The following is a 9,826-nucleotide window of genomic DNA, read 5'->3' as shown; positions in this document are numbered from 1 at the left end:
CCATATCTCTATGAAAGTCTATTATATTGCAGGATTAGTTCATCTTCTGCTAAGGTCAAACACAAAGTCATACAACCTGAAATATTTAGAATCCATGTACATTCATTTTTTTATATGCCCTTTCATTTTCCACAAAAGACTGGGCTCCTCTGAGGTTTTATTCCCCAGAAAATGCTAAGCAAAGCAATAAAAAAATCATGATTAGCAGCTGATGAAAAGTTCAATTGTTTTTTTCTCTCTCTCTTTTTTTTTTTCCCTCTCTCTCTCTCTCTTTTTTTTTTTTTCATAAAAAAAAAAACCCACTATTGTTGGGCAGATAGTGCCTTCCCCATTTATCTCTATCAGCAGCCGTGATTGCAGCCGATACCTGCCGCCTAATTGGGCTGGGAGCGATTCGCAGGCGGACGGCGGCACCTTCTGGCAGCGGCGGGCGCGGCGGGGCCGGGACACGGCGGGTGTCGGGACCGGGACACGGCGGTGCCAGAACCGGGACACAGCGGTGCCAGAACCGGGACACGGCGGTGCCAGAACCGGGACACGGCGGGTGTCAGAACCGGGACACAGCGGTGCCAGAACCGGGACACGGCGGGTGTCAGAGCCGGGACACCGCGGGTGTCAGAGCCGGGACACCGCGGGTGTCAGAACCGGGACACCGCGGGTGCCAGAGCCGGGACACCGCGGGTGTCAGAACCGGGACACCGCGGGTGTCGGGACCGGGACACGGCGGGTGTCAGAGCCGGGACACCGCGGGTGTCGGGACCGGGACACGGCGGTGCCAGAACCGGGACACCGCGGGTGCCAGAACCGGGACACCGCGGGTGTCAGAGCCGGGACACGGCGGTGCCAGAACCGGGACACCGCGGGTGTCAGAGCCGGGACACGGCGGGTGTCAGAGCCGGGACACCGCGGGTGTCGGGACCGGGACACGGTGGTGCCAGAACCGGGACACCGCGGGTGCCAGAGCCGGGACACCGCGGGTGTCGGGACCGGGACACGGTGGTGCCAGAACCGGGACACCGCGGGTGCCAGAGCCGGGACACCGCGGGTGTCAGAGCCGGGACACCGCGGGTGCCAGAGCCGGGACACCGCGGGTGTCAGAACCGGGACACCGCGGGTGCCAGAGCCGGGACACCGCGGTGCCAGAACCGGGGCCCCGCTCCGCAGCCCGGCCCCGGCCGCCAGGCTGAACCCGAGCTCGCCCGGGGCTCCGGGTGCTCCTCACCGCTCGGGGCTGCCCCGCATGGTAACAATTCATAGATTCCCTCTGCGGGCTGGGGATACAGGAGTGTGTGTCTGCTTCTTTCCGCGGTGATTAAACGTTTTTATTTAGTAGTGCAAGTGGGTTCACAAAGCCTCTCACCCGCAAGTTTTAGCTGTTGAAGGCTTGCGGGAAAAAAATAAAAATAAAGTGTTACACACATCTGAGTGGCTCCTGTGAGCCCTGATCTCTCTGCAGGAAAGCGAAGTCACTTTTCTTTTTTTTATGAAGGAGTTGGCAACGTAATTCAACCAGGTCCTGGTGACACCTCGAAATGCAATAAAGTAAAACCTGGGCAGCCTTCAGACAGTTTGAATGGTGACAAACATGTTATCACCCGTGCCATGAAGAACTATGGCCCACTCTTTTTCCAAGGTCACTCCTGAAAACCTGGGAAATCAGGGGAGAGAATTTGTGTATGTGGCCATTCACACTTGTGGCTTTGTTCACAGATATATGCTGCAATGTGACATTCGTTCCAGCCCCCTTTAATGTGGAAAAGTAGACACTCTGGAAATATGTGGAAAAGGGGAGAAGCTCGAGAGTGGCAAAAGGATGGAAGAATATTTTTTCCTCCTTTTCCCCATCCCTCCATCCCCAGGAGGCCCCACAGGGGTGTCCCAGTGGCCCCACCACGCTGTTGGAGCAGCTCAGGAGGGGCCAGGTGGGGCTTTAGCAGGGATGGTGCATTCCAGTTTGTTCCTACACCTGCTGCAGAGAGGGGCAATGGGACTGGGAGAGAGGAGCTGCTGTGGGCAAAGCCAAATCCCAGCCTGACCCTGCGTTCCCCCTCTGCCTCAGTTTCCCCCAGCCTGGGTGAGGGCACAGAGGTGTTGCCAGAGTCAGCTCGTGCCCAGGGTGCTCTCAATAAGCTGTTTGCAGCAGGTGTTGCACAGCAGCTGCCAGAGCCATGCCCACCTTCTGAGGGCAGGGAGCAGCCCCTGCTCTCAGCTGCACACCTGGGAGGGGATGCCCCAGCTGGGCTCCTACCAACCAGGGCACCTGTGCACCCATAAAACCTACACCTGCACCTTCCCCTCCCCCTGCTTTCTGCTCCTTTGGGGAGAGAGCAGGTGGCTGCATTTTTAGGACTAGTACAAACCTACATATTTTTAAACTTTAGATCCTGGGATTTGGATCTTTAGTGGTTTGGGGTTTTTTTTAAGGTGGATGTATGTTTTAGTCTCAAAGTTTGGACTAAAGAGAAGAAGGCTGGAAATGTGTCCTGAGCTGAATATTTGAAATTTGAGGAATTGAGCCCATCACCAAACACAGGTGGGTTTCTTTTTTAAGTCTTGTGGTTTCTTTTCTCCCCTACTTCATCCTTGCCCTCCTGGTCAGCAGCTGACATGGTGTTTGCATACCTGAGGTATGTGGTCCTGAGAAAGTCTTTAGAAATCTGGGAGTAATTGCATCCTTCAGCTAAAAAAAACATGTTTGAGCATGGTGTTAGCACCCTCTTCTTGGGGCAGTGGTCTTTTCTCACAGCTCTGGCTCTCTCCTGACAGCTGCTGCTGTGACAGGCAGGGGCTAAGCTGCCCCAGTGCTGGTGGTGTGGGTGCTGTGGAGGGTCTGTGACAGAGCTCACAGTGAGCACTCCTGTCCTCCAGCAAGGGGGGATGTTTGTGTGCTGCTGCCCACCGGGGCTGTGGGAACAGGGATGGTGCTGGGGACCTTGGTGAGAGCTGTTCAAACCCAGCAAAAATGGGGAAAACAAGTCTCCTTTGGGCTGAAAATATTTAGATTTTTTTTTCTAGTGTCCAGTTAGTGCTGGGGGGAGCCTGGAGGATGTGGGGCTGCTGGCTTTTTCCAGGAGCAGGGTGGCTGTTCCTGCTGGGAGAAGGGGTCTCCTTCCAGCCCCAGGAGCTTGGGATGCTTGGCAGTGCCAAGGGGGTGCTCTCTGCTCCCCTCCCCAGTGATCCAAATGCTCTGTGCTTCGTTCAGGGCCATGGTGAATGCCCCAGTTTGGCCCCTGGTTGTTTTTCTGTCTCTCAGTGACATCTGGTGCATTGCTGTGAGTTCCCAGAAAGAGGCCCTGATGGAGGATGTCAGGGTAGGAAGAAAGGAGCTGACCTTGCTATTAAAAGGCAGCAGAAATGGAAATGTTTCAGGCTGTTTCTAGCAGACATGTCTGGGAAGAAAATCTCCTTGCTCTGCTCATCAGGCCCTCATGGGCAGCTATTCTCTGCTAATTGTTCACTTGATACTACACTGGAGATGCTTAATTTATCCTTGTCCCCACTGTATGCCTAAAGAGATCACGTGGAGTTTGAGAGGGAGTTGAGTCCTACTGATCCCTCAGGACTTTGTAGGATTCTGGTCTTACAGTGGCACCAAGAGCCCTGCTGGTCTTGGATCAAAGATGTTGGTCTTGAATGGGAAGAGTTTGGGCCCCAATCCTGCTTTGAGTCCTAAGCAATCCTGTTGGATCCAGTTCAGCAGCCCCAGCAACATCTCTTTAGAGAGGGAATTTCTTGCAAATCTCTGATCCCTGCTCTGAGCAGGGTCCTGTGGAGGACCCCTTGCCATTGTATGGCTGCTCCTTGTGATGTGGGAGAAGTCCAGTAATTATTGAGATTGGCAAGAATAAGCTTTGCTTACAGCTTGAGATGAATGAATGTTTTAAACTCTCTTGGCTTTTTGGCTGAAATCAAATGTGGCATCAGTGTAACATCTGTATCCATTGTCTGGGGAGTGGAAGACTAACCTTGCTTGATGCAAGGCATGAACTTGATTAAAAAGGCCTTTGCTTCAGTTTTGCTCCGCAGTGCTGAGCAACCCTGCTGGGTGATTCTGGGGAAGCAGAGGCTGCTCTGCCTGGAAGGGAAGGGGAGGAGGAGGACAGTGCTGGATATTTGGAGAATTAAGGGAGCAGTGCATGTGGAATGTGACTGGGGGTCGACCTGTGTGCTAGAGGACAGACAGCGTGGGTGTGGTGACAGCAGTGACAACAGGCAGCCATGGACATGGAGACAGACAGTCCCTGCTGGCCACAGAGAGACCATCTCCCTGCTTCAGTCTCCTTTCAGCTGTGTCTGGCAGCTTGTCTCCAAAAGCCCAAACAGTGCCTCAGCAGCAAAGGCATAAATCATCCCAGGTGCCTCCTACCTGTGCTCTGTGTGTGCTGCACAAGGCTCTGGCTTTGTGCAGGGCCTGGATGAGCTGGGAGCCAGCACCCACAGTGTGGGTGGTGCAGGGGGCTTGGTAGCAGCCACCAGGGCCAAGGATTTAAATGAGCAAGGCCAGGAGCACAGGCAGCTGCTCTTGACTTCAGCCACAGTGCTTCCATTGCTCAGACCAAGGTTTTCCACCACTGCCTGTGGACATGTCAGTGGTGCTGCCAACAGCTGTCCCAGCAGGACCACAGTGTGGGAAGCATCAATACAGCAGCTTCCAGAAGCCATGGGCACAGAACAGGGACAGCCAAAGGCTTTCTGAGCTCTGCCTTCAATGCTTTTTGATGATGAAAGTGATTCCTGTGGAATATCATCACAAGCTCTCTGGTGCTGAGCATGGGTGGGCACTGCCTGGGCTGGTGGCCTGTGCTGCTGTGGCAGTGGCCAAAGTTGGGCAGTGGGGTCAGCATGCCCCAAACAGAGAAGACTGCCAGTGCAGGAGCTCAGAGGTGGGCTCTCCTGTGGAGTTTCTCTATCCTTAGTGCATTGAATCTGTACTGGGGTGAAAGCACCAGCTGCACCACTGTTTTCACTCAGCATGTTGGTCTTGGTCTGCTCTTACTGTCATTAAGTGACAAATCCCTGAGCAGAAGAGCACCTAGTGACTTTGCTTTCCACACCACAGAGAGGGGAGATGGCATTGTAGTGACTCAGGAGCCTGGCCCTTGGAATAAATCAGCCTGGCATGGCTCTGCCTGTCCTCACAAAGTGAAGCCCATGTGTGTTGGAAGGAGGATTTTTTTGCTGGGCCAGAAAAAGTGGAACACATCCTGAGAGCAGGGCAGGAACCCATCTCACCTGCCACACTCAGGCAAATGGCACACGAAGGGGCAGAGCTCCATGCCCCCAAGCCCCTGCACATCTGAGCCCCTGGAAGTGCTGCTGCAGCCTGCCCAGCACCAGCCAGGGGGGTGGATGCAATGTCTGTAACCAGGGGTCTCCAGGAAGGCCCCCTCCCCTTCAGAGGCTGAGAGCTGATGCTGGGAGGCAGAGCACGTTGCCTTTGACCACTGTGGGCTCTACTGGAGCATCTGCTGGGGACAGGATATGGCAGCAGGGGATGTTGGAGCTGCTCCACCAGCCGGTTCCTCTGCTGCCTGGATGTGTAATGCACACCAGCACAATCTGTGCTGTGCAGAGTGTGGGACTCTGGATGCAGTATTTATTTAGGTGTTGAAGGTGAAACGAATCTCTGCCATTTCCCTCTGGGCTGAACCTTTACCTGCTCTCCCAGCTGAAAGACAACACTGCTTCTCTGCACCATGGGAACGTCCTCCCAGCTCAGCGGGATGTTTGCTGGATTTTGGGAGTAAAGCCCTTTTCCCTCCACACCCCCCAATGCCCACACTCACTCTCCCTTTCCCCCTTACTCTCTCCTCACTCCCTTTTGCCTTCATTTCCAAACACTGGTGGGGCTGCCACTGCTCTGCCTCTTTCCCTTGTTTTTTCCAACTATTTTGGAGCCCAGTGGGTGGCTTGGGACAGAAACCTGCCCAGCTCATGAAAGCCATAGAAACACTTCCTATGGGGCTGATGAAAGCAGGGTGGTGACTTTCCTTTTTTCTTTTTCTTTTTTCTTTTTTAATTGACCAGAACCCAAAATAGCCCTTTCCAGTGCAACAGACACATCACCACCAAGTCACCTCAGTGCAGGGACTGCAGATCCTTCTGGATGGTGATGCTTGATGCTGTGGAGGAGGCAGCCAGGCTGCTGCTCCTCCCCAGCGAGCACAGCTGAAGTGGCAGCAGTGGCACTGGGATGGGTGGAGCCACGGGGAGCATCCTTCACAGCAATGCTGATCTCAACCCTTGCCTGCTGGGCTGTTCTCAGGGCTCCTAAACAAAACCCATCCTTCATTAGGTAATGTGGCTACACTTTTTTTTTTCAGAATTGAGTTCTTTTTTCTTAAATCACTTTTTTTCCCCCACCAAACTAAGAGGGAAGAGAAGAGGAGGAAGGGAACCCCTCAGCTCTTGTCTTGGTGACTTGCCATGCCTGCCTTTAATTGACAGACCTTGTTATTAATGTTTTCCAGCCGCCTCTCATCCAGGACTCAAAACTCCCTTTTAAAGCCCTGTCATGTTAAAAATTGACATGTGTTGACTTTGGCCTGGGAGAAGCTGGGCCCTGGCTGTAGGTAGGAACTGCATGTGTTTAGTCTGGCTTACATTTTATTTTCTCCTTTCATCAAATTAGTTCAGCTGTATTTTTTTTTTTTTTCCTGAAGGAAAGAAAAGGAAAACTACTTGACAATCTGAGGCTGTGGGTTAGAATTGCAGCATTGTGTTAAAACAACAAAAAATAACTTACAAATGTGGGCTGTGTCAGGCCTGGTGGAGATGGGGCCACTGGAGCAGGGATGGGAAAAGCTGCTGCAAGTAAACACCTTCTCTATGGAGGCACAGAGATCCCTCCTGCAACCCCACAGCCCTGGCTGCTTGTCTGATTTATTCCAGTTGAGCCTGTTGCATTCAGCCTTGCTAAAATTAGTGCTGTCCTAACTGCACCAGGTGTATTTCTCCACTTTTTGCTCAGCTGTCAGCACCCTTGCTGTGGGTACCCCAGTTCTCCACCCTAAAGCTCAGCAGGCGTGTGCTGCAAGCCCACAGAGTGACCACTGGGCTGGAAAGCCAAGGAAATCCTGCTTCTTGACCATAAAATATCTGGGATTAGGGGTTGTGTGGCATATTTCATTGGGATAGCAGTTAAGATGCAGACTGCATCCATCAGGGATGCTCCTGTCCCTGAATGGGGAGTGGAGGGGTGCCCACACTGGGGAGAGCATCTCCTGCCCCTGCTCTCCCAGGTTTTTACCTAAACCTCAGTGTCTCACCGTGGGAGGCATCTGGTTCCCTCTTCCTGTATTTCCCCAGGTGCTTCAGAGTGAAATGCACCCAAAATGTCCGTGGGGTTCATTCACACAGGACATCCCCAGCCCAAGTCACCAGGACAGGAAGGGCCAGGTCCTGCTCTGGTGCCAAATGAAAAGCAGCAGGGAGTCCTGTTGGGCTGGTGTCACCACCCTGCCCACACCGAGTCCTGCCCTGCTCTGCCCGGGCCAGGAGGAATGGAACCCGGGGCTGGAAACAGGGCAGGGGGCAGGGGAGGAGCCCCAGGAGGGGCTGCCAAGGGGTTCCGTGGGGGCAAGAGGGGGGAACACCTCTCCTACCCCCTCAGGGGCATGGCATCGGCTGTTACTGTCCTTAACAGTGACAAATGCCTGAGCAGAAGGGCACCCAGTGACTTGGCTTTCCATTCCACAGAGAGGGGAGATGGCATTCTAGAGAGCCCAGGAGCTGGCGTTGCTTCTGCAAGGAACGACCTCCCTATCATACCCAAACAGCACAAGTGAAGTGGAAAATAAACAGAATGTTATGAGTAGAAAAGTTGTCCATTTTTTTTTCAAGTTGCAGAGTTAACAAATTAAACCAATTGCTGCTAAGTTGGAGTTTTAACAATTTGTTGTTAATAACTTCATGTTGTAATCACCTGTTGTTAATAGTTTTTCTTTAATTACCTGTTGTTGATTGTAAGAAATCCCTCTTCGTCAGGTATCCCCAGGCTGCTTCCTGGAAAATGACACCTGGGACTGTGAGGAGGAGGTGACATCGAAGCTGGTATGCAAATGTGGAAGCACCTCACCAAATCTAGCAGGAAAACCCCCTAAAACAATGAGCCACCATGGAATTAAGAGATCTAAGCGATGTCTAGAGGTGAGGAACTGAATCCCGTGCCTGCTAAGATCCTTTTTACCTCTCACCCTCCTCCAGAAAGTGTGAAGGGATTTGGCACCAAGACCTCCTCTCCCCACAGGCACAATCCCTTTCCAAAGTTCCCCTCTGGGCAGTTGGTCCATACCCACGAGGACCTGACTCCTCATGGGGGGGCTGAAATATTTTCTCACAGTTACTTTTGTAACATTAGTGAAATCAAAGCAAAACGTGTCAAAATTCCCATTAAGACACATTTAACTTCCCTTGTTCCAAGACAAAGTGCCTTTGCCTGGAGGCAGGTTTCGGGTTTGCTGCGCGGCCGTGGGAGACTATTGGATTACAGGCAGCACCAGCCAGAGTTTGCTTTCTTTAGGGTAAAGGCTTTTCCTAATCAGGATCAGTTTAATTCCGTTATCTGAATTATTAGCTTGGCTCTGTGTCTGGCCTGTGCAGGAAGAAGATGAGGGAAGGGAGACTGCTGCTGGGAGAGGAGAGGGGAGAGGGTCTGAGCCCCAAAGGGCAGCGTCTGTCCTTGTCTGGGACCTGCTCTTTGCACTACAAAAGTCTGTGTTGGTGCTGCAGACAATGATGGATGGGGAGCCTGTGAAGGCCCTCCAAGGGCTTTGCAGCTCCAGGTTAAGGCTCATTGTCTGGCTCCGCCATAGGTGAGTGTCAACCTGACTTACTGGAGGGGAAACTGAGGCATCAGGAATGTGGAGCTAAGCTGCCCTCACCTGTAGAGATGTAAGATGAATTTTTAATTAAGTGGAGGATACTGCAAAATCCCTTCTTTCCTCCTGGAAAAAACAGCATCTCTGCATCCTGGCTCATGTGTCAGGGGAGAATGTTTGGGCCTTACCACATCCTTGCTTTGAAAAAGACACTTTTTTCCCTTCCCTTTTTCCCTCCCAGGAGTGAGGGTGTGTATGGAAATTTGAAGGGAGCGTTTTCCATGTTATTCCTCCGATGTCCTCACTCTGTGTCACACTGTCTGTCTGTGGTCCCCACTCCCTGCTGGATCTTGATGCTTGTGCCTGAGACATAGACAATTATTGTTGCTTTGAGCCCAGGCCCCCCAGGGAGCATTTTGGCTGTCAGAGCTGCTCACAGGGCACCAGACAGCAGCAGCAGAGACAAACCACGTTTTGGGTACTGCTGGTGGCATCACAAGTAGAGTGGGATGGGGAATGTTGGTGTGGTGGTGCTGGGAAGGGCTGGCCCTGAATGGAGAACCTGGGCAATGCCTCCTGAGTGCCCAGGGAATGAGGTTTGCGTTATCTGTGCCTCTGAACAGACTGAAACCAGGCTGGACAGGGGCACCAAAGAAAGCTGGAGCTTGCCTCTGCTGCCTGAGTGCTCCCAGGTGGCTCCTCAAGGTGAGGGTGAAGTTGCTGCCATGAGGATGATCCCAGCTTTGTCTCACCCATGCAATTCAGGGGAGAAGGAGCCTCACTTCAGCCCAAGAGCTGGACACCTGCTCGTCCAGTGGCACCAAGACACTGAAGATGAGAGAACCCGTGCACAGCGGTGTGGCCAGGACTGGCCAGGGTGTCAGGGGTAGCTGAGACTTAGAGAAGCATGCCAGGATTCCATTGCATCTGGTTTAAGAGGTAATTCATGAGACTTTCCCCATCCTGTAGCAGTGAGACGCCTCTGCTTAATAAACTCTCCTCTCTTT

Source organism: Passer domesticus, chromosome 9, assembly GCF_036417665.1.
Source record: "Passer domesticus isolate bPasDom1 chromosome 9, bPasDom1.hap1, whole genome shotgun sequence".
NCBI classification, from domain to species: domain Eukaryota; kingdom Metazoa; phylum Chordata; class Aves; order Passeriformes; family Passeridae; genus Passer; species Passer domesticus.
This window is presented reverse-complemented; position numbering follows the sequence as displayed.